This window comes from Pongo abelii, chromosome 21 (assembly GCF_028885655.2).
Source record: "Pongo abelii isolate AG06213 chromosome 21, NHGRI_mPonAbe1-v2.0_pri, whole genome shotgun sequence".
In the NCBI taxonomy this organism is placed as follows: domain Eukaryota; kingdom Metazoa; phylum Chordata; class Mammalia; order Primates; family Hominidae; genus Pongo; species Pongo abelii.
In genome coordinates, this window is record NC_072006.2 from 1,326,016 (window position 1) to 1,350,995 (window position 24,980).

Here is a 24,980-nt window from a genome sequence, read left to right on the forward strand (position 1 = left end):
CACCATGTAAAATTACTTGTCAACTCTCAAAACTCTGTGGTTGCTATGAATGACATAGCCTTTCCTGGAGACAGTCTCGAAGATATTCAGCTCACAGAGCACCATTTTCCCTCCACCACTATTCCTTTGTGCACCTGCAGTTTTGAGTCAACAAAAATTGCCAACCCAGGGTGATAAGCTCCATATAAATAATTAATGACATGGAACTAATTACTCCTGTATTAGGCCACCTGCACCCTCAAAGCTCAAGAGCCCCAGGTGTGAAAATTGCAGGGGCAACTAATGGTGAGCTGCATTTCATCACGTAAGCCCTGTAGAGGAGGCCCTGGCTGTTTCCTGCTCACGCTTTTTTCAGGGTTCAGTAAGCAGAGCCCGGGTGGGACTGACTGCTTTTGTAATATCTCAGAAGGCAACCAGACGACGTGGTGACGCTTGAAAATCGAGCTCTTACAGGCCACCAGGAGGTAAGAGGGATTAGGTTTAATTAGAGGAAAATACACCTTGAAGGATATGGTTGGAAATTGTCCCTTGAGGTATGCGAAACCTGCTTCAACAACTCTATGTGTGCATGCTACATTTAAGAGTTATGGGACTTCCGTTTCATTATTTAAGCAGATTCGCAGGATTTCAGGATTTCAATCTTCAAATATGTGAATTAAATTATATACGTATCTATACATCTGAAATGTATATTATAACACAACATTATAACATTTATATTACTACTTTTTGGTGGGGATCTTTATTTTCCTGGCTTGGTGGTGTGTGTGTGTGATTGATTGATTGATTGATTTGTTGGTTGATTGATTGATATAGACTCTTTCCAAGTGAGATCTTAAAATCTTCTTTGAAGAAAATCTACTGCAAAGTAGTCTATAGTTTATGATGACTTAAACACCAGTAGAAATTCTCAGGCCATCTTGTAGCACATTATTATTAGTTTTGCATTGGCTTTGGAATGAAGAGGAAAAGGAGAAAATATGATTGAAGTTACTACCTCTAGGAACTTTAAGTTCCTTGATTTCACTGAGTGCAAAGCTCAGTATGGGAGATCCAACTTCTCATTTAGTGACAGCCTCTTATCAGTTATTATTCTTTTGTTATGTTTTGAAGGTGAGTTGAGGAAAACAACAATTAGATACGCAATAGAACATTTATGAAATGCTAGAATTAAAGATTCTAAAAGTCCGTGGGGAAAATTCCAGGAGAATTTGTCTAACTATATATTTTTCTAAAACACACTCACTAGTTTACACTAATTGGCCCACAGAATACCTATTTCTATTGTTTTCAACTTGCGAGTTGGAAAGTTTAGGAAAAAACTTTTTTTGCTTTCACCCTCTTCTGTTCCCTTAGCCCCACAATTAAGCTTGAATTACATTTTTCTATACTCATCATATTAAAATTTATATCCAAATATATATAGTAGTCTCTAATAATTTTGTTTAATTAATAGACTTTGTTTTTGGAGCAGTTTTAGGTTTACAGAGAAGTAGAGTGGAAAGTAGAGTTCCCATATATCCCTCTTACCTCCTGCTCCCCAGTTTCCCTTATTATTAACATCTTGCATCAGTATGGGACATTTGTTATGGCCAATAAGCCAGTAAAACCAGTATAGACACATTATTATTAACTGAAGTCCACTGTTTACATTAGGGTTCATTCTGTGTGTCACATATTTTATGGGGTTTGATGAATGTATAATGACATGTATATACCAATACATTACTGTACAGAATAGTCTCACCGCCCCCAAAATTCTACCCCCTCCTTTTTTTAACAAAAATGAGATATTTATTATACTTTGATTTTTCTTTCAACTTCTTCAAGTCAACTGACCGGGTTGATCTACCCCATTCCTTTTAACAACTGTGTAATAGTACGTGGTGCAATGATGTCATAGTTGATTTAACATTTCCCCTTGTGGATTAGAATTCATATTATATCCTTGTGCAGATCATGCCTTTACACTTACAGAATTTGACTCCCAGGAGGAGGGCTGCAGAATCAATGGCTTTGTGCACTATTACTTTTAATGAGCATTGCCATGTTGCTTTTAAATAAAGCTGCATAGAGTGACATTTCCACCTGTGATATGAAAGTACGTTTTTGCCCCAGTCCTCACCAGGAGCAGATATTATACACCCACAGTTGAAAACATCTGGTAATTTTTATTTGAGGGATGAATAACACACTAGTTGTATATGTTGGCTCTGAATTCTGATTGGGCTAGAGCTCTAGCACTACCACTTTCTGCTCAGCAACCTTGGGCAATTCGTTTCATTTCCAGTACCTCAGTTTCCTCATCTGTAATATATGGATATAATAATCCTATTACATCATAGGGTTGATTGGGTGATTAGACAGGATAATACATAGAACAGGCTGAGCCTGTACCTGGCTTAGACTAAGTATTCAGTTAATGATAGCTTTTATTACTAGAATATTATGGATGGATCATGAGATCCTTTGAACAATATCCAGAAATATTGCTTCATTATAATATTCTTGGATAAATTGTGGAATTCTACTAAATTTTGAGGTAATTAGGTGAGATCAAAGCAGATACAAACATTCCCTTAATGCCAAACCACAGAATGTAGTATCCAAAAACAGAAGGCTACCTCTGATCATCATCCCTCTGTAAATGTACAAAAATAATTAACTAAAATTTAGGTTATTAGAGAATCTCACTTTGTATAAGCACAAACCTTTTGTCAGAGTTGAAGCTAACATCTTGTCATACTAAATTTATTCAGGTGTTACTTCTTCCCTCCTTATATTTAAAAATAAAGTCAAAGCTGTTACTATCAAATTATTAAGTGACCAATTTCTCTTTAGCTCTTATTTTAAACTCTTTGTCAAGGTAGTCTCTGTAGACTGTACCTCAGGGCGTATTATAGCATTCCCTGATTCTTCAGGACTAAGACTGTATCCTCCAACTTTCCCCATATATCATGCTATTTCTGTTCTTCACCTGTAACCTCTGAGGCTGGACCAAAAGTTATTCCTTAAATTCCTTAGCAGGAGCTGAGTGCATCCTTGAGAGAAAGAGAGACAAGACAGAGAGAGAGAGAGAGAGAGAGAGAGAGAGAGAGAGAGAGAGAAGGGAGGGAGAGAGAAGAGGGAGGGAGAGAGACGAGGGAGGGGGAGAGAGAGAGAGGAGGGAGAGAGAGAGAGAGGAGGAAGAGAGAGGAGGGAGAGAGAGAGAGGAGGGGGACAGAGAGAGGAGGGAGAGAGAAAGGAAGAATAGAGAGTTGGAGGCAGAGAGATTTGGAGGAGGGATGGGTGCCTGGTCTCTACCTTAAAAATGTAATCATTATCCTCCCTGAGCCCCTGCGTGGATGGCACTTCCAACCATGTGAAATGCCCTCTCCTTCCGATGGGAATTTTGTGATAGTTTAGGAAATTGTGAATGGTCTGACAACATGGCTCCCTGTTGCATACTGGGCAACATCTAGTTATGACAGAAAGCTTGTTATATTAGATAAAGGCTGTAAAGAATCTTGAGAATTTTTGCTTGTTTGCCTGGGGGCTTTTGTGCTATCCTGAAGTAGGAACTGTGGAGTACGAACTGTATGACGTCCTAGTAGACATGCCCTGCTACGCTGGCCCTTCTTTCTGATCCAAGAGTCAGGGAATATTGTCTAACAGGAATTTCAGCAGCAGCTGTAATGCCAAACATTGAAAATTTCAAGACCTTTTTACTCTATCTGTGGGATTTGTGGAAAGGAGTATTCAAAATTGTTATTGACTTAAAAAATCAAAAGTGTAGCTCATGAACACTAAACTTGAAATTACTGTAGTTGTGTATTTTAAAAATAAATTGCAACCAATTTTTATGACTCCATACCAAACAGCAATTTATCTTAGCTGTTTTAAATTATTTATTCAGTAACACTCTCTGAATGCCATGCTACTTAGAGAATGAATGGAAAATGTCAGAAGACCTGCTCTAACTTAGCTTCAGGATTGCCATGGGAAACAGAAAACACTTACCTGTAATTTCAATATATATGAAGCTCTGAGCAGGTAAGCATGACCCTAAGCGAGTGTGAGAGGAAGAAGGAATAAGAGAAAGAAGCAGTGACACGTAGCTGAGAGTGGAAGGAATGTTCTAGAGAGCATGAAGAGATTGGATTGGACTGCAGATGTTATGGGGCCAGTCTTAATTTCAAATATTCCCTCTTGCTCTTTAATTAAACAGATTTGTGAATCAATTAAAAAAACAACAGCAACAACCTTGTTGAGCCATGAATTTCTACTCTGGGTTCACAAACATGTTCACCCAAATCAAAAAAAAAAAAAAAAAAAGTGATGGGCACAGTAACTCTTGATTGGTGGCGGAACTATAATATGGAAGGTCCTGAACAACAGCTTTTTTCAAAAAAGGACTCCCATTCTGGGGTCCACAGGTAATACAATGTTTTGAGCAGCCATGGTTGTGGAATTGCCAGAGATGAGAGGATCTCTAAGACAGTCCGAGGAAAAATGACTTGCCAATCATTTATGTAGAAGAGGCAATGAACTGGGAGGACCCAGAGAGGAGCCTGAATTTTAACTTGTTGCGGGCCAATTGAAAAATAATATAATAATTAAATGCTTGACCTGCAGAATGCATGATGTAGTTTAACTCTTATTTCCCCCACTTCCTAAGAGTGCAACTTTAGGAGAGTTTCCTTATCTTTAAAATAGAAATCCTGTTCATACCCAGATTATAGAATTGCCTAAAATAATCTGTGCTACATAAATTGTAGTTATTTATACTATGAAGACAGTATTTCAGGCAAGAAAGCCTAAACATTCTCACTTGACTGCTCATCTATCTTCCCTTTGTCAGACTCAATACATCAGGGGTAGAAATCAAAATCAGCATGAAGGACTGAGTAGGATTTTGCCCTCTTTTCCCATTCCCTCCAGAATGCCATTGATGATTTATGCAAGTTCTAGTAGTGAAAGATTGGAGAGAAAAAAAAAGGAAAAATGGGAATGATAAGGTGAGATAGCCTGAACCAAGGCAAAAAATTATTACAGGGAAAAGAAAGCGTAATAGGGGATGGGAAGCCGGCAGAAGGACACTGGATCATGTGTGTTTTCACTACACCACTTATTTTGGAAAAGATGTGGAAAATTGCAGAGTTCAAAAATTACTGTCCCAGCTATGATTCACTAAAGAAGTCACTCTCGGCCACATACACCCTGGCTTTTTTTCAGAGGTCATGTTTACACATAATTTATAAAGTTCTAACATGCCGTTGAAAGTTTCCCTGGCATCTTTAAAAATGTCTGGAAGAGCAGTTCTCACCATTTCACTCTGCCTGCCTTTGATTTCTGCCTATGTTTTAATTCAGTAAGTATTTATTTTGCTTAGGGCAAAGAAGGGCTCCAGTTTTGTGTGCTGTGAACTGCAAAGCTGGAGCCCTCTGGAGAATTCAGTTCCTGCCATGTCTGCCACCTGATTCTCACCTGGCAAGTTTTATTTTTAATTTTTTGAGACAAGGTCTTGCTCTGTTGTCCAGGTTGGAGTGAAGTGGTGCAACCTCAGCTCACTGCAACCTCTCCTATGCTCAAGCTATCCTCCCACCTCAGCCTCCCAAGTAGCTGCTCACCTTGGCCTCCTAAAGTGATGGGATTACAGATGTGAGCCACTGCACCCAGCCCTGGTAAGTTTTCAATAATGAAGAAATGTCTGTGCTGTGGACTCTGGATGTCTGAGCCTTGCTTATCTAGCCCTTCACATCAGTCCTCTTCATTTTCTGGGTCATAACTGGGGAGAAGATCTTACAGATGCTTTGAAGGAAGGTCAGCAGGTCTGGAGTATGATGAAATCCCATCCTGCTGCTCTTTTTCTCTTGTGATTTGATACCATGAAAGGAAGATGCCTTCTGTAAAGGCGCCTGTCTCATTTCTAGGCAGTTCTGGTTGCTAACAGGCTCTTCCTTAAAATCTGGGTCTAATATTTGCTTATTGCTGCTGGATCTCATTAGAATAATTTGATTTCTTTTTTTTTTTGCATAAAGAGAGATTAATTTGAAATTTCCATTTCTCTCCTTGGTTGTTTCTTCCTCCTTCTAAACCTACCCAATTCCTTCAACAATTTCTCACAAGACAACGCCAACACTGTTTCCTCTTTTCAATATTTGAATACTGTCCTATCATCAATAAATAGTATAGTATTATAACTAAAGGAATATATATTTACACTTATATGTATACACACACACTTATGTATATACGTATAATTCTTTTTTTAAAAGAGACAGACGGGGCTGGTCTCAAGTTCCTGCCCTCAAGCAATCCTCCCTCTTGGCCTCCCAAAATGCTGAAATTACAGGTGTGAGCCACTATGCCTACACAGGATGATCTTGATAGGTAAACTAGACTTTCACATACATGAGCATGCACTTTCAAAAACTAGTTTCTTTCTGAAAGCCTGTTGAGTTGCAGAGGTGATAATTTCAATTGTCTGATCAATTTTCTTTTTTTTGAGACAGAGTGTCACTCTATCGCCCAGGCTGGAGTGCAATGGAGTGATCTCGCTCACTGCAACCTCCGCCTCTTGGGTTCAAGCAATTCTCCTGCCTCAGCCACCGAAGTAGCTGGGATTACAGGTGACCGTCACCATGCCCAGCTAATTTTTGTATTTTTAGTAGAGACGGGGTTTCACCATGTTGGCCAGGGTGGTCTCGAACTCCTGACCTCAGGTGTTCCGCCCGCCTCAGCCTCCCAAAGTGCTGGGATTACAGACATGAGCCACCGCGCCTGACCATCTGATCAATTTTCTAAGGAAAATCCCATGGGCCTGATTTAGAGTTTGCCATTCTGCTTTCCAAAGAGGTTTCTGATGACCAATGCAATTTGAATATGCATTATATTTTTTAAGAAAGGAGTTTCTGGCTTTGGGGAAAAATTATTTAATATTATTAGTTTCTTTGTAGCAATATCAAAGTGGGCTCCTTTATTCATTTATTCATTCACTTGTTCATCAAATGTTTACCGAGTGCCTGACACATACTAGGCTAGAAACTGTAAAATGTGAATAATGCTCCTGCTAGTCACCAAAAGCTCCCCTGGCCTCGGTTGGCTCTGTCCTTTCACGAATAAAGCTCCTTCTGCTGTTCAAGCTGCTTTCATCTGTGCTATGGCATTTGAACCACCTGACACTGGAATCTGCAGGAGCAGAAGGGCTGAAAGTCTCACCTGAGAACTGAGTTAACTGAAACCCAGAGTGTTAAAGGCATTTGACCTTTGTCCCACCCCATCCACCAGACCCTGCAAACAAAGAAATGTAAAGTCACCAAAGCCAGTTTGGGATTGAGCAAAACAGTCCTTACTTTGAAACCAAAAGTAATGTGAGAAGGTTTAAAACTTACAAATGAGTAATTTTTTAAATATTTTTGAGTGGAATATGTTACTCTCCATACATCCCAGAGACTACTTCTGGTGTTTACTGAATAGGAACAAGTCTTGGGGAAATATTTAGAGGTTGTTATTACATGTCCTGATACCTCTGAGATAGTAGCATATTTTTTGTGTGTGTGATTTGGCAACAAATGTATCTATAGGACATTTTTCTAGCCACTTCAACTTTGGGAACAAAGACAAAGACCTGAGGGACTCAAAAATTCATTGAGTGGCTAATTGGACGTTACAAATCCTATGACAAAATTTTAAAGAGAGGATTCTGCAAATGCATGAAACAGCAAAATGTGGTTTACACATTATCCTTAAGATGGCAGGGAAGAATTTAATAAATTTTAAAAGTTGGTTAACAGATATACCTTTTAATGACATTAAAAAGTGGAAATCTTCACTTATGTATAAAAATTACTAAGGTAGAACAATGTTGGATACATGAGCTGTTACGATGATCTGTTTAGTGGAACACAAAGGAAGCTAGATTTGAAATTGAAGCTGTTGGAAGGAGAGACATAGCAGTTGATTATGGTCCAGAAGGAGTTTTGTTTTTTTGTTATTTTAAGTGATGTTGCTAAGTAAAAGGATTTTTGAACTACAAGACTTGAGGCTTCTGCCTACCCTTTGAAGCTGTGATTTTTGCCTGTGGCTTTGCCATCTTTTACCTAAATTTCATCACTCTCCTTCCACTCCATCATTAAGCACGTTACTTGGCAGTATAGGTAAACTGTTTTCAAACAAATGCCACTAAAATGCAAATGAGATTCCTAAACATCACTAACTTTACATGGCGTTGCATATAATAAAATTTTAGAACTGTAAAATAATAAACCTGAGAGCTACTGTATAAGAGAATTTGGACTGTGTTCAAGTTATCTGAAGTCCAATACTGTTATCCATCTGGGCTGAGCCTGACTTCCCATGAGCTTTGGCAATGACGTAGGGGGTCTTGAGCTAATTAGTCAATTCTTACCAGAGGCCAGGGATTAAATCATGTTTCCTGGAAACTGTATAAATCTATAGATCTATTTCCAAAGGCTTGTACTTCTCAACAGTGTCACCAATTTGCAAAGTGGCATGGTATTTTTTTCAGCTTGAGTATAAAGGGAGAAAAAGCATATGGTTGGATTGATCTGGAGTTTGGAGGTGCAGTAAAAGGACAGGCAATAAGAAGTTAATACGTAAGTTGGAAGTGGAAAAAAAATACTGAGTGAGGGAGTGAAAGACTGAGGAAGATGGAAGAATATGCTCAGAGAGAAGGGTATTTGGAAATAAAAATGTGGAAGTGGAACAATGCTGAAATTTGATATGGCTACAGAAGTAGATTAGCAAAAGGCAGCAGAAATTTTAGTCATTGGATCTAGGGAGACAGTGAATCATAGGTACCTGATAATGACTGTGTTGTCTACTTGGATGTTGTCAATTGGTAAGAGGTATGGTGATCTAAGAAGACAGTGGTCCAATTTCCAAAGTCTTCAGTGAATGACGGAAATATTCTAGGAGCCAGTAGTGCCAACGCTGCAGAGGGACAGGGAATGATGGCATTAAGTGCCATGAGGCTTCGTGGAAAGGAGGTTTTGCAGGAGGTTGTAAGGCAGTGAGGAGAAAGGAGAATGGCTGAACTGGTCCATGAGTGGTGGGAGATTGAACAGTCTGCCCTTAGGAAAGGGTAAAGGAGTGAACTTGAAAAGGGCAAGTTTACTTGAGTTGGGGGGTGGTGGGTGTAGAACATATCTGACCTCCAGTTCTCCAGTTTCTTTTTCTTTTTCTTTTTTTAAATTATACTTTAAGTTCTAGGATACATGTGCAGAACATGCAGGTTTATTACATAGGTAGACACGTGCCATGGTGGTTGGCTGCACCCATCAACCCGTCATCTACATTAGGGATTTCTCCTCATGCTATCCCTCCCCTAGTCCCCCAACCCCCGACAGGCCCTGGTGTATGATGTTCCCCTCCCTGTGCCTATGTGTTCTCATTGTTCAACTCCCACTTATGAGTGAGAACATGTGGTGTTTGATTTTCTGTTCCTGTGTTAGTTTGCTGAGAATGATAGTTTCCACCTTCATCCACGTCCCTGCAAAGGACATGAACTCATCATTTTTTATGGCTGCATAGTATTCCACGGTGTATATGTGCCACATTTTCTTTATCCAGCCTATCACTGATGGACATTTGGGTTGGTTCCAAGTCTTTGCTATTGTAAACAGTGCTGCAATAAACATATGTGTGCACGTGTCTTTATAGTAGAACGATTTATAATCTTTTGTGTATATACCCAGTAATGGGATTGCTGGGTCAAATGGTATTTCTGGTTCTAGATTCTTGAGGAATCTCCCACGCTGTCTTCCACAATGGTTGAACTAATTTACACTCCCACCAACATGTAAAAGCATTCCTATTTCTCCACATCCTTTCCAGCATCTGTTGTTTCCTGACTTTTTAATAATCGCCATTCTAACTGGCATGAGATGGTATCTCATTGTGGTTTTGATTTGCATTTCTCTGATGACCAGTGATGATGAGCTTTTTTTCATATGTTTGTTAACCACATAAATTCAGTTTCTTTAATCCATAAGCCATGTAGGATCTGTTTTTTTCGAAGTTTAGACTTCTCAACATCATCTACAGCAGAGTAGCCAGTGCTACACCCTGCAAATAAAGAGATCTGGTTACTTGGTTTTAACACCTTGTTTGAAAATCAGCAGCCTGAATCGGCAAGCCTCATCCTTCCCCATCATGTCCCACAGCTGTGAATTCCCCAGTTAATTATATGTTGGGTAATGAGGACTTGCTTTTATCTATACTAAATTTTAGTTTTAAGCCCTATTAATGGGCTTTCATTTTGGCACTTGTGGGAAAGGGGCAGTGAAGAGGCCTATTAAATTTTCTCTTGGGTTTTTATATCCTTCCTTCCAAAGAGGAATAATAAAAATTTCCTTCCTTACTTCTCTTGTAACTTTCTTTTTGTTTTAACCCAGATGCCTTTCCACCATTTCTGTATTCCAAGTATGCCACTTATTAGTTCTTGAGCTTCTCTGTGCCTCAGTTTTCTTGTTTATAAAGTAATGACAATAATGTGATTTACCTCAGAGGGTTGTTTGAGATACAAGTGAGGTATTTGCAAAAGGAATAATAAGAATGGCAATAGTAAAGCCCCATTAAATTGTTTGTTAAATAAAAATACTTTTATAAAAAGTATTGGTTTTAGTTAAAACCCATTGCTTTTGGTTAAAAGTATTTGGTCCTTGTTTTGATTAAAAACAAAGCAACAAAACCTTGCTGGGAACTTGGCCATAGCAGTATAAAGCTATGGTCTAGCGTTGTCCTCTTAAAAATGAAATGCTTCTTCTTGGGGCTCCCCATTGTGGTTCTGCAGACTCGAATATCTCCAGTGAAATCTTGTGAACAAATACATCCTCAGTATCACCCTCATAACTTCCTCTGCCACTATCACCCCAGGCCACTTCTCTCTATGATGTCTCACACTTATTCCAGCCAAAGATTAGGAATTTCAATCAAAGTCTTAGTGGTGGATTAGGAAGCCTTCTGCTTTGGTGTGCTGTACCAAAGCCTCTCAAGGCTGGTAGTTGGGCCATTAAAGGGCCTTAGCTGAACTTAATTGTCAACCCACTTCCTAACCAAACCTCTAACTCAATTAGCACTTATTTGACTGTCTAAATCTTTGGCTTGAAGCACCCTGCCAGTTTGGGTGGGAGCTTTTGGTATGAAAGACACCCTTTTCCTGGGAACTCAGCCCGGACAAACCAATTCATTTCACACTCCTTTCCAGCCGCCTACAAATGGGAAGCAAATCTTCATCCCAGTTTGTGTTCTGGGATTGCAGCCAGCAAGCTGATATATCCCATCAGCCCATCTCTTAAGTTACCTGGTCTTTTCAAATGTATAATGACTTTTGAGTAACACTTTTGCTTTGAATAACCAACTCATTGAGAGACTTCCCTTGCTCTCTGGCAGCACCTTTGGGGGGAGTGACATTTTTTGAAGATGATGTTTGTGTCCCTCTTAAGACCCTTTTATAACTTGAGCGTTGAAGATTGTTGAGCAAACAAGTACAGCCTTGGGTTTTGTACTAACGTTTTACGACTGGTGAATTCACTGACCTTCTCGTTAGGCTTTGATCTTAATTATTTTAAATATCATAGGGTCTGATTCACAAGGCAGTAACGGCAGGTCATTATTCCTGGCATGATTAGTCTAGGTTAGAAATTAGCTTTGAGGCCCCCCGGCACTATGCTCTAATACTTTCTGAAATGGAACACCTGTGTAATGGCTGCACAATCGTTTGGTGAAATCAGTCTCTAATTTAATGAGCTCTGACTTCACATTTTTGTTGTGATTTTTAAGAGTTAAATATGCGTGCATAGCTTTACATTTGCCATGTCGTATGATTTTCTTGTATATTGTTGTATGCTCACCTAGTGTACTCTATTGCTACTAATTTGTGTGAGAAACTTTTACATAGATAAGCGCCTGTAAATTGAAGAATCAGTCTTTAAGGTAAACAAAATAGAAATGCATAGTAATTTATCTGTACATCAACTTGCTGGCTAGAATGTAAAGAGCAGCAGAAGAACACACTCATGATTCATCCTCAGAAACTTTGGATGAAGTCACAGTGAATATGAGGCTTTAGCATCTACTCCAGAGGTTCAAAATTTGACATGGCCAACTGACATTTAGTAGGTTTCTGTTTCATATTTTGATTTCTGAACTGTTTGCATCACTTGGGAGCTTAGAAATGCATAATCTCAGGCTTAACCAGAATCTGCATTTTAACAGGATCCTCAGGTGATTTGTAGGTAAAGTGAAGTTTGAGAAACACTAATTAGCTTATGTTCTTTAAGCTGATATTGAATTCTGCCCCCATGGTTAGTATTAAAGGGCAAAATTCCTAGAAAGATCAAATCAAACAATACTAAGAAAAGCTAATATAATTTGTATTTCTGACAATATCAGACAATCCTGACTCCAACCGTTTCTCACCAAGGCCACCCTAGCATACATTTTTTTTTTTTTCTTGAGACGGAGTCTTGCTCTGTCACCCAGGCTGGAGTGCAGTGGCGTGATCTTGGCTCACTGCAACCTCTGCCTCCAGGGCTCAAGCAATTCTCTTGCCTCAGCCTCCTGAGTAGCTGGGACTACAGGCGTATGCCACCACGCCCAGCTAATTTTTTGTATTTTAGTAGAGACGGAGTTTCACAGTGTTGCCCAGGCTGGTTGCAAACTCCTGAGCTCAAGCAATCCGCCTGCCTTGGCGTCCCAAAGTGCTGGGATTACAGGTGTGAACCATTGTGCCCGGCCCTTACCATCCTTTTCTAAGCCCTCGTCAAGTCTTGCCTGAATTATTGCAGGAGCCTGCTAAGTTGTTGTCTTTTTTCTACCTTACTACTCACTACTCATCTCTCTCTCTGCTTAACACATTTTGTTGGCTCCCCATGTTACTCAAAGTAAAATAAAAAATAATCCATTACACATAGATATGGTCTACCCAAGAATTTAAAGCTAATGAGCACTCTTAGAATTATGTGAATTCTTCCTGGAGTGGGTGGATATTGGCCATCAACCAGATATCCATTCCCTAATCATATTTTAATATGGAGTTACTTTTCATTTTCCCAAATCTTTGAAACTACTGAGGTTGATGTTACTGAACTTACCTTGCTAGATAAGGTAAGGGGTTGCTACTGGCTGCTTACTTCTCCTTGCTTAGAATTCTAGGAAATCAGGATTGTGGGAGGGAGGGAGGCATGCTGAAATAGTGTGTTGGAGGTGTTGTGCCTATAATTTGGCTGCTGCTGGAACAACTATTTTGGGTAATCTCCTGTTACGCTGATACAGTTGCACTCCTTGTCCTATCCTCTCACTACCTTCATCTCCTTCCTGCTTGCTATATAGTTTTTCTTTCTTCACATTTTTGATCTACTTTCTTTTTCTTCTTTATTTTCTTTCATGCCTTCATGTACCCTTGAGAACTGAAGCATATTGTGAATTGCTGACTATATTCAAATGTCTTTATATTCCCTTTTCTGATTTTAAAGAAAATTTGAATTATTATTTATATTTCCTTAAGTATATCCTCTAGCCTAAAAAATGAAGTATTTTAGCCAGGCGTGGTGGCACATGTCTGTAATCCCAGCACTTGTGGAGGATGAGGTGGATGGATCACCTGAGGTCAGGAGTTCAAGACCAGCCTGGCCAACATAGTAAAACCCCATCTCTACTAAAAATACAAAAATTAGCCAGGTGTGGTGGTGCATGCCTGTAATCCCAGCTACTTGGAGACTGAGACAGGAGAACCGCTTGAACCCAGAAGGCAGAAGTTGCAGTGAGCTGAGATTGTGCCACTGCACTTCAGCCTGGGTGAAAGAGCTAGACAAAAAAAAAAAAAAAAAAAAATCAAGTATTTTTCTTTAGCAAGTTAATGGATCTAAAAAGACAAAAACTGCCATCTTGGCCCTGAATATTCAACTAACTGCATTTGAGCAAATACTATGCAATTAGTTCACTCATGGGGATGTTATCGGAAAGGCTTCTCGATCCTGACCCCAAGAGAGGGTTCTTGGATCTCACACAAGGGAGAATTTGGAGGGAGTCCATACAGTAAAGTGAAAGCAAGTTTATTAAGAAAGTAAAGGAATAAAGAATGGCTACTCCATAGGCAGAGCAGCAGCATGGGCTGCTGGTTGGCCATTTTTATGGTTATTTCTTGATTATATGCTAAACAAGGGGTGGATTATTCATGAGTTTTCCAGGAAAGCGGTGGTCAATTTCCAGAACTGAGGGTTCCTTCCCTTTTTAGATCATATAGGGTATCTTCCTGACATTGCCATGGTATTTGTAAACTGTCATGGTGCTGTGTGAATGTCTTTTAGCATGCTAATGCATTACAATTAGTGTATCATGAGCAGTGAGGATGAACAGAGGTCACTTTCCTTGCCATCTTGGTTTTGGCGGGGCTTGGCTGGCTTCTTTATGGCACACTGTTTCATCAGCAAGGTCTTTGTGACCTGTATCTTGTGCTGACCACTTATCTCACCTTGTGACTAAGAGTGCCTTAACCTCCTGGGAGTGCAGCCCAGTAGGTCTCAGCTTTATTTTACCCAGCTCCTGTTCAAGATAGAGTCGCTCTGGTTTAAATGCCTCTGAGAGGAACACCTGTCTGTGACCAGTAAGTAACATTCTATGAGTCAAAGTTTTTGCTTTGGTTTGAGCAAACTCAATCAAAAATCATTTGAGTATTGAGTAGATTATATATTGTATTGTCATAGATGGCAGCAACAATATCTTCCATCCCACAGTCTAGAATCTTGACACTACATTATTGCCATTAAGAGGTGAAGTATGTGTCCTCTTTCATTGAAACTGGATGGGCCCTTATAACTGTATCAATGAATAAAGTAAAATGAAAGCAAACACTGTGTGACTTCTGAGGCTAGCTCATAAGAATGTCATGTGCTTCAGAACATCTGGGATGTTCACCAGACAGCCCATGGTGAGGCTACATTGAGGGGAATCATATCCCCCAGCTCACAGCCCCAGCTAAGCTCCCTGCCAACCATCCAGCACAATCTTGAGCCAGGCCTGCGTCAGCCATCTCCAAACTGGTACCTCCAGCCTCTAGTTAAACCACATGGAGCAGAGATGAGCAGTCCCTGACAAACCAAAACTACATATTCATGTGCAAAATATACAATTGTTTTAAGCTACCAAATTTTAGGATGATTAATCATGCAGGAATAGATCTAATACAAATTTATATAAATTAATATTTTATTTTTGAATTTATCCAAAGAGGTTGAAAACCATTAATGATCAAATATTGCAAATCACTTAATTTAAAATGGGAGCCACCCACAAAGAATAGACCCTGTCTCACTTTTCTGAAGCATTTACTTTGCCCCAAGGTCATAATTTAAATGCAAACTCTTTGGAACTCTGTCCAGGATTAGCTTAATTTTCTAACAACCTATCACATGAGTATAAATGATGTGCTATTATTCTCAGACCTATCTCAGCCTCCTAGAAACAATAGTGAGGGCCTTTGAGATGCTTCACATCACAAATGAAAGTGGCAAATGTGAATTCCAAGCTCAGTCACCACCATTATCTGGGCAGCTTTAGTTTTCTCAAGGCCAGGCAGTGCCTTAAATAAGACATGATCTAAAAGGTAGTGGGTCTTTTTCCTTCCAACTTTTCTTTTAGGTATGGGGGTACACATACAGGTTTCTTCCATGGGTAAATTGTGTGTTTCCTGGATTTGGTGTACAAATTATTTTGTTACCCAAATAGTGAGCATAGTACCTGATAGGTAATTTTTCAATGTTCGCCTCATCCCACCTTTCATTCTCAAGTAGGCCCCAGTATTTATTGTTCCCTTCTTTGTGTCCATGTGTACTTAATGTTTAGTTCCCACTTATACATGAGAACATATGGTATTTAGTTTTCTAATTTGCTTAGATAATGATCTCCAGCTACATCCATGTTGCTGCAAAGGACATGATTTTGTTCTTTTTTATACCTGCATAGCATTCTGTGGTATATGTGTACCACATCATCTTTACCCAATCCACCAGGACAGGCATCTATCTAGGCTGATTCTATGTCTTTGCTATTGTGAATAGTGCTGCAATGAACCTACACATAAGGCAGTGAGTCTTCAGTGAGAAATAAGACTGAGACTAACAGGACTTAACAGTTCTCCAGGACTGACCCCCAAAAAACTTGGATGGCAACTAAGTGGAGAGAAGGATTGTACATTAAGAACCATCTCAACTGACCTCAGTAGCCCAGGAATTCAGCCTGTTAGGTGTGTGCCTAGTGTTAGAAATTTTGGGGCAAAAGTGGTGTTCAATGCCGGGCAACTGCTTGCAAAGCTCATCCATGTGGAGGTAATGTCTTACCTGGTGTTTATGATCCAGGCTTTCTGAGAGAGAGAGGCTAGTCAGCATCAGGCAGCCTGTCTGAGCTGTGGTTCACAAAAGGACTTCCAACTCAGAGGGGAACTGGATCATCAGCCAGCAAGGAAATTGAAACAGGCTTTCCCAGGGGAGAGAAAGGGGCTAAAATTTGTGTTGTTGTTGTTGGTCTATTTATTGCATATCATTCTGAACATTTCTTAGGTCTAAAAAGGAAACTGGAAAAGAATTATCAGTCTGTAATATAGTCAGCTGTTTCTTAAGATGTTTGCCTTGCTTGTGATATTTTTCTTAATGCTTTACTGTTTTCTTTTTTTTTTTTTTTGGGACGAAGTCTCGCTCCGTCACCCAGGCTGGAATGCAGCGGCACAATCTTGGCTCACTGCAACCTCCGCCTCCCAGGTTCAAGCAATTCTCCTGCCTCAGCCTCCTGAGTAGCTGGGATTACAGGCACTTGCCACCATACCCGGCTAATTTTTGCATTTTTGGTAGAGACAGAGTTTCACCATGTTGGCCAGGCTGGTCTCGAACTCCTGACCTCAAGTGATCTGCCTGCCTCGGCCTCCCAAAGTGCTGGGATTATAGGTGTGAGCCACCGTGCCTGGCCTGCTCTACTGTTTTTAACACAAGCTCTCAATTACTCATTTATTTGTCCCTTGCAAATTTCAAAGACCCATTTTTATAACAGATTCTCAACATTAGAGAGGTCATCCCTTGGATAAATGGATTCTTCTGCCAATTTGCAGAAGTGGTGGTGAAGAAGCACGCAGGAGGCAGATGAGTTGCAAAGAGGATTACGTGGCAATTCCACAGTAGGAAGAGGCTTAGGGAAGTGTCCTGTAAACACGAGAAAAATGCTGAAGCATCCTAGAGAACAGTGTGGGGCAGTTTAGTCCTCATGTAGAAGAAAAAAAAAATTCATGTTTGTGTCTGTTTGATTCCCTATTATATCTCTGGCAATTAGGGCAACGCCTGGTATATAGTAAGTACTCAAAAATATTTAGAGAAGAAATGACCACACACAAACCCTACAGCTTCCCCAGCACATCTCTGGAATAAATCCAAGCTATTGGCCCTGAGTTTTCAGGCCTTGTAACCATCTTCCAAAGTCTCTCTTGCCTCTTTCTTTAAAATTATTAGTGGCTATAGAAGAGTAGAAAACTCTTCTTTAGAAATCCTTGTAAATATTAGGGAAAAATACATTTTTTTTGACTATCCTCTAATTAATTGATTGGATCTTTCAAATGCATTGGGATAGAGACTATGAATTCTAAGGCATAAAAGTCAATTTCCCCAGCTCCCTGGCTTTACCATAAACCCCTTTTATTTCCTGCTTGAAGTTATAATAGAATCCAGTACTATTAGTTTGGGATCCTTAGCCTTCTGCTGAGGAGGCTTCTTCCTCTTTTTTTAAATGTCCAAAGTGTGGAGACCTGCCCACCTCCCTTAAATAAAGAAAAACAGAACTTAATTCACCAGAGAGATCTATAGACATGGCCAGGTTACAGTTTCCCGGGGGGCAAAGAAACTTGACTCTCTTTTTAATAAGCTTGACCTTGGTGACATCCACTTACCACTTTTACTTTCTCATTTGAGGCCTTGAGAGATAGGTTTCCTCTCTTCTCTAACAGACATATTATGAAATTCCAAGCATACAAAATTTCTCAGGACAAAGAGCAAGGTATAAAAATGAGCAGAGTATCTTGTGCTTCAGGTTGTTTCTTAGGTTTTAGTATTTCTATATCATCTTCTTGAATGAAATGATCCTAGCCTTATGCTCCATACTCCAGGAATAAGAGTTTATCAAGCTATTTTTTTCCCCAGTTCCAGGGTGATTCCAATGTGTAAGCATTTATTTTTGTGCCTTATGCCACCTTCCCACTGAGGACCTTGGATTTCAGCTGCAGCACATCCAACATGGTTACTCAGGGGGTCCCCACAAGATGGAACCCAGTCGTGTACAGTGTGAATAGATCAACTCATCTTTCACCTGGATTTCCCTCATTTCCCATCTCATTCTCCTGGGATCATTCCTGGAATCACTTTTTAAATGAGCTACCTGCACCCAAGTCCTTAATCAGGCTTTACTTTTGGGAGAACCCAAACTAAGAAAAACTGTCATATGCAAAAGCACAGACAGTATTGCAACTTTCATATGAACCACATAGGCAGTGGCGTGCTGGTTATCCAGGTATCCTAAAGAAAAACTCCTGATTTGTAGTGTTGGCTGACGTCTGTGGCATAAATACTTCCATCATGGCTGTTTTCAGCTACCAATAGGATATTGCTGAACTCAGAGTGGGAAGAAATGTACACCATCAGCTCGCCAAACTCATGCTGGCTCCAGTGCACCACTGCTAGAACCCAGGCCAATACAATTGTCATAACTGACCATCAAGAAATATCAATTAAGAGTGTGGATACTATTAATGTTCTGTTAGATATCCTAACACATGATACTGCATATCGATTTATTTCTTTTCTTTTTTCTTTTTTGAGACGGGTTCTCGTTCTGTCGCCCAGGCTGGAGTGCAGTGGCGTGATCATGGCTCACTGCAGTCTCAACCTCCCAGGCCCAAGAGATCCTTCCACCTTAGTCTCCTGCGTAGCAGGGACTACAGGCACACACTACCATGCCTTTGGAAAGATGAGGTCTCACTATGTTGCCTAGGCTGATCTCAAACTCCTAGGCTCCAGCTACCTCCCTGCCTCAGCCTCGCAAATTGTTGAGATTACAGGCGTTAGCCACCAAGCCTGGCACTTTATTTCTTTTAAGCATTTAAATAATACATGTTTTATAAAGATACCTATATTCAGAATGTAAATGACTGAGATTTGAAACTGCCTTTATCTAATTATGTTGTACAAAAAGACAGCCAGTTGTCATCGCTCCACAGGGTAACAGGTGATACACTCTGGGATAATTTGAGGAGAGTTTAGTAAAAGAGCTATTTACAAAGAGGTGGCAGAGTGTAGAGAAAGCGACATTTGTGACATACCACTGAGTCCCTGTTATTAATCTAGAAGGGAATGAGGAAGGTATAGCCATCAGACCCAAGGACAGAAAGGGATGTATGGAAAGGGCCACCTGGCAGAAGTCGAAAGTTTGCAAAGACAAAACCAGTCCACAGTAATGTCTCCAGAGGCTGCAGGGAGGAATTATTCCAGCAATACTCTTCTCCTTCCTTCCAATCTCCTACCCAGGCAACCCATTGGCAAAACCCTCCCTGCTCTTATGAAGCTTACTGTCTGGTTCTAGTAGAATCTGCACCCTCATTTGGGCCTCAGAAAAATCACTATAATGGCACAAGAACGTGTTTTCACAAAATGTACTAGTTGAGGCCATACGAATTAGGTTACAATAAAGTTAGGTTGCAATATGAAATAGTAACCGCACTTTGGCTGTTAGGAATGATCATGAGAAGTGGAATCAAATGCAGTGCTAATCTGCTTACTGGAAAGCTGTGCTTTAACTAATGAAAGTACCATAATCGAAGTTGGAAGAATTGGTTCACCTTGTGAAAGGCGGAAAGTTACAAGGCAAGTGTGCCAGGGAAATTCTGAAGGAAATCCAAGAGAAAGGTGTCTAGACAATATTAAGGAGTGGCTGGACAACACTGTCAGCTGGTGACACAAATAACTATCTTTAAAGTTAGTGGCTCAAAATGGTTGCCATAGATACCCCTGGAATGGAACAATAGGGTTTCTAGCAATGCTTTTTTTTCCAGCATATTAAAATGCTTGAAGGAAATCTCCTTAATTTTATTTTTAATTCTTGACTACTGACCTGTTCACGTGGAAAACTGTAGGTTTTAGAATATGAGCCTGGAACTAGTACTCTATCCTGGCCTAGATTTTGACCTCATTTTCCTTTCTGATCTTTGGTCAATAGGTTCCAGAGAAACTATAAAATATGAACTTGGATGTTGATTTCCAGCCTTGGTTTCCATTAGTGAGAATTTGGGAATAGAATAAGGTGAAGGAAAGGTTGCTCTAAGTAAGAACTTTTAGAAAGATGTCAATTAAATGAAATGGTGTCAGTGATTCTTAACTTGCAGTGGCTGGATTCCTGGCAGCTGAAATTTCTATCTGAATTTTGGTCAGTGTTGCTTATAGGGCTTATGATAGCCTGCAGCTTGTATGGTGTATGCCAATCTGTTCCCTTCTTTCCACAGACCTGGGACCACAGCTTTGGCATGAAATTTTTTGGGGGTATGCTTAGAATGTGGTTTGTAAGCCCATCTTTATTACAAAGAGGTAGGGAGAGAATGATGTACTGAACACAAAAGCAAGAGAGTTTATCAGGATGCATTTTGCTTATAAATAAGAGAAGACCAACTCAAGCTGGCTTAAACAATATGGGGTTGTGTCAGTTTTCACATCTGGAAGGTTTATAAGCTTCAAACTTGGTTTGTTCAGGGTTCAGGATTCTCTTCTCAGTCTCTCAGTTCCTCCCTGTTTTGTGTGTTTTTGTGCTCATGGCACCAAATCCATACCCTGCATCTCTCAGGGAATGAGTCCCCATTCCAGAATCCTCAGGGAATCCCCATAAGTCACTCTGGCCATATTGACTTCAGCCACACATTCATGCTTGCATCAATCCTGGTCAGAGCAATAGAGAGACAGTATCTTCTTTACCCCCAGAGTCTGCCCTTCCAGGCACTTCCACCGGAAGGGAGGTGTGGAATGAATGCAAGAGAGATCACCCTGGAACCCGCTGCAAAGAATGAGTGTGAGATGGAAAAAGAGAGCACCAAAGGGGAGTGTGACGATAAAAAGTCTAATTTTATTCTGCAGCTAGTTCAGGCAAACCAAAAGTGGATCTGAGGTGGTATAATTGAATTAAGTCAAAGTGGTTCTATCAAACAATAAGATGTTTGTGCTATCAGCTATAGACTGTGAGTTCTTGGATGTGGCAGTTCATTTTTCTGAGTCTCAGTTTTTTCAACTGTAAGATAGATAACAATTACTGTTGTGCAGAGTTTTATTGATGATTAATAAATGTAGTGTTTTATAAAGTCCCTACTGTAATATCTGGCAAAAAAAAATAGGCGCAAAGTGAATGGGAGAATTAATTATCAAAATGACAATTTATTGCTATCATTTTTAGTACATTTTTGGGTACTCCCAAAGTGCTAGTTACTATATTTTAGAGTTGTTTTGATAAATATAAAAGATAGTGTCTCTAAACAATGTGGAATAAGTGGGTAGAAAATTAATGTTAGAATTAATAACAATATATTCTATTTAATATTACATAACATGTAGTTGTATCTATCCATAATAATTTATTGTTAATTTCACATTTTATATAATTCCAAGGTGCTAATTTGAAGAACAATGCTTCCCTAAATATTTAAATTTAATGATGGTAGCTTATAAGCTTTGTCTTCTTACTATGTGGTTCTATATCACAGTCATTGCAAAAGGACAATAAATTAAAAGTGCTTTAGTGATGATTATAATTCACTATTATTACTTGTCAATAGTTATTAACAAAAGGTTAACTCTTCATATGTGTTCATTTGTTTACAATGCTGTATACTTTCTGCCTTTTGATACTAAACACCTTGTGTATACAGTGAACTAACTTTTGGGGAAGCAAAGTGCAGATGGCCATAACTGGATTCTGGGGATGGGGTCTACCCCGGCAATGCCTTGCCTGCTTGTACTTTCAATTATGTTCTAAAGGGCTTATCTTCAGCAATCTTATTCCTATAAGCTGCTTTTAAAAACTTAGAGATGTCAGGCAGTGGGTCAGATGACAGCTGTGCAACATGGCAGTATTTAGAGTATTTCTGTTTTGAACTGTTTTGTACCACTCAAAACTTCAGTATATTTCTCACATCATAGCCTTCCATAGTCACATATGCAACTTCATATTCATAATCAACCTTGTGGATTATTCATCTCTGACACTATTATTAATTCCTATGGCATTCTTATTTTTAGTTCCAAGTGTTCTCTTTACTTAAAAGCCTTTGTTGTCATCAATTGTTAATTTTAACATTATAATCCATGTGATTGTTTCTCTAGTATTTCCTAAGCATTTTTTCTGGGTTCTTGTTCACCTTTCAACCATTTTAATACATCCCAGAACACTTAAACTTTTGCTTAAGTCTCAAAAGCACATACAATTATTTGACCAAATAAGTACATGATTAGAAATTCATAGGTCTCTTAAAAATATTTTATGTCCTATATTAAATGTCAAATAAGAGATATAAGTTTGTGATTAGATAATATTAGAAACTTGGACTTACTTTTATATGTTAAGTAAACTAATGTTCAGATGCATGCAATGCTTACTAAATACCGCTACCTGTAACTTTTAAGCACTGACATTTATCAATTAACAGTTATTTTATTAAGCAATCATTGTATGCCTGGACATTCATTTGCTGACATCTTCATGTGAAAATCATTCCTTCTAAATCTTAAGGATACACACATAAGTGATATATTCCCCTTATAGGTTATAGATGACATGAGGAATGATTTGCATTTAGGATGCATGATCAAGTGCATTAGCTCTTCTTGCAATTTGGTCACCAATGAAAAGAAATTTGGGGAATTTTGACACTGGGATGTAATAAAATGGGTTATCAAAAGACATGCTTTTTTTAAAAAAAAAAAGAGAAAATATTTTAGGATGAGGTATGCCTTACTTACAAAACGAATGAGGTATGCCCTATTTACATAACATCAGTATAATTCTAAGATGAAACCATTAAAAGATAGGGAGAAAAAAACCCACCCTTCTGCTGATGAAATGGTGGCTCCAGAAGGCATAAGGGCTATCTTAAGACAGTAACGTGACCAACTACAAATTATTTACAACCAGAAAAAAGGGAATAACAGAGGAGGCACTACTGGATCAAGGCCTCCAAACTCATTTAGTAGGATTAGGTTTTTTCCTTAAAAAATAAAGAACTGTGGAACTCTCCCTGGAGACTTCACTTTGAATATGATGCATCTGATGAAGGATGCTCTTCATCCTTTATATTGGTAAAAATAGAGCAACATAATACAAAAAGTAAATAAAATTAAAATAGTAAGGTTATTGAGACCAGGCGTGGTGGCTCAGGCCTGTAATCCCAGCACTTTGGGAGGCTGAGGCGGGCGGATCACAAAGTCAGGAGGTTGAGACCATCCTGGCTAACATGGTGAAACTCCGTCTCTACTAAAAATACAAAAAATTAGCCAGGCGTGGTGGCGGGCACCTGTAGTCCCAGCTACTCGGGAGTGGCCGAGATCGCGCCACTGCACTCCAGCAGCCTGGGTGACAGTGCGAGATTCCGTCTCAAAAACAAAAAAAAAAAAGTAAGATTATTGAAATAAGATTAAAATAAAATTATGGAACATAATGTAGGATGCAAAATTTTTATGTACATGAAGCCAGATTGCCTCACTTATCCAATTTAGATGAATCTTAGAAAGTATTATGCTTAGAGCATATAAATACTATATTTTTAGTTGTTGGCATTGGGCATTTAGCCTCAAACCCCTTACCACACTGCTGGTTCATGGGAAAATAAATTATGACTTACAAGCTTACCCTGTTGAGTACTGTTTTAGAGAAGGTAATGTGCCTTGGGTAACAGAATCACATTTGTTCATTTGCATCCCTGCTCTCAGATGTGTGTTAACAAATTTATAAATATTAAGGAGAAGTTTTATCTCTATGGGATTGACATAAATCACTTAGAGGGTAGGTTTGTGGAAATGGTATGTCATTTCTTCCATTTTCCAATGAATAGAGCAGAAAGACCACTGGAGAGTCTTGAGTTCTTTCTGGGACTGTGGGCAAATTGCTTCACCTCTCTGAATCTCAGTTTCTTCCTCTGTAAAACGAGGTGGTTGAAGCAGATTATTTAAAAAGTGTCCTTCTATTTCAAATTTTAATCTCAGACAGTAGATTAGCAAAGTGGGAGTTACTCCTTGGTAGAACACTAATGTGGGAAAGGCTGACACATGGAACCTAATTGCAAACTTCTTGTCTCAACCCAATGCGTGGAGATGAGGTTCATTGGTGTGTAGGAAAGTGTTGGTCGTGACACAGCACAGCTCAGGTGAGCCTGCATGGAAAGCAGGAAGTCCCAGGATGTTTCTGAGCTTTGTCCAAGCAGAGTGATGTTTCCTAGGTCTCCCTGTGAGTCAATAACAATAAGGCATGAGCTTCAATTAACTTTGAACTCCCAATCCTTAAATAACTTTCACTCCCAGAACAAGAATAACCATTTTAGGTGCTTGATTAAAATTCTCTGAGTGCTTTTGTAGCTTTAGAACTTTTCTTAGCACTAGCTTTAGTTACACACACACAGTCACCCCTTGGTATCCATGGTTCCAAGATTCCTGGGGATACCAAAATCCATGGATGCTTAAGTTTCTTATATAAAATGGTGTACTATTTGTATGTAAACTACCAACATCCTCCACATACTCCAAATTATCTTTAGATTACTTATAATACCTAATGCAATGTAAATATTATGTAAATAGTTTTTATACTATATTGTTTAGAGAATAATGACAAGAAAAATATCTATAGATGTTCAGTACAGACACAACCATCATAGGCCTAACTATATTTCCTATCATCAGTTGGTTGAATCCACGTACATA

The 24,980-nt window shown here is 39.3% G+C and overlaps 2 long non-coding RNA genes across 2 annotated transcripts in view; both read left to right on the forward strand.

The window, feature by feature from the left end:
* The first annotated feature begins 341 nt into the window (after positions 1–341).
* Positions 342–24,980, forward strand: part of LOC134760791 (uncharacterized) — a 134,622-nt gene continuing 109,983 nt past the window's right edge. The window contains exons 1-2 of the long non-coding RNA XR_010138769.1: positions 342–464; positions 5,520–5,663. This is a non-coding gene — a long non-coding RNA (uncharacterized LOC134760791). The remainder of the gene's footprint in view (positions 465–5,519; positions 5,664–24,980) is intronic.
* Positions 14,454–24,980, forward strand: part of LOC134760790 (uncharacterized) — a 52,598-nt gene continuing 42,071 nt past the window's right edge. The window contains exon 1 of the long non-coding RNA XR_010138768.1: positions 14,454–14,608. This is a non-coding gene — a long non-coding RNA (uncharacterized LOC134760790). The remainder of the gene's footprint in view (positions 14,609–24,980) is intronic.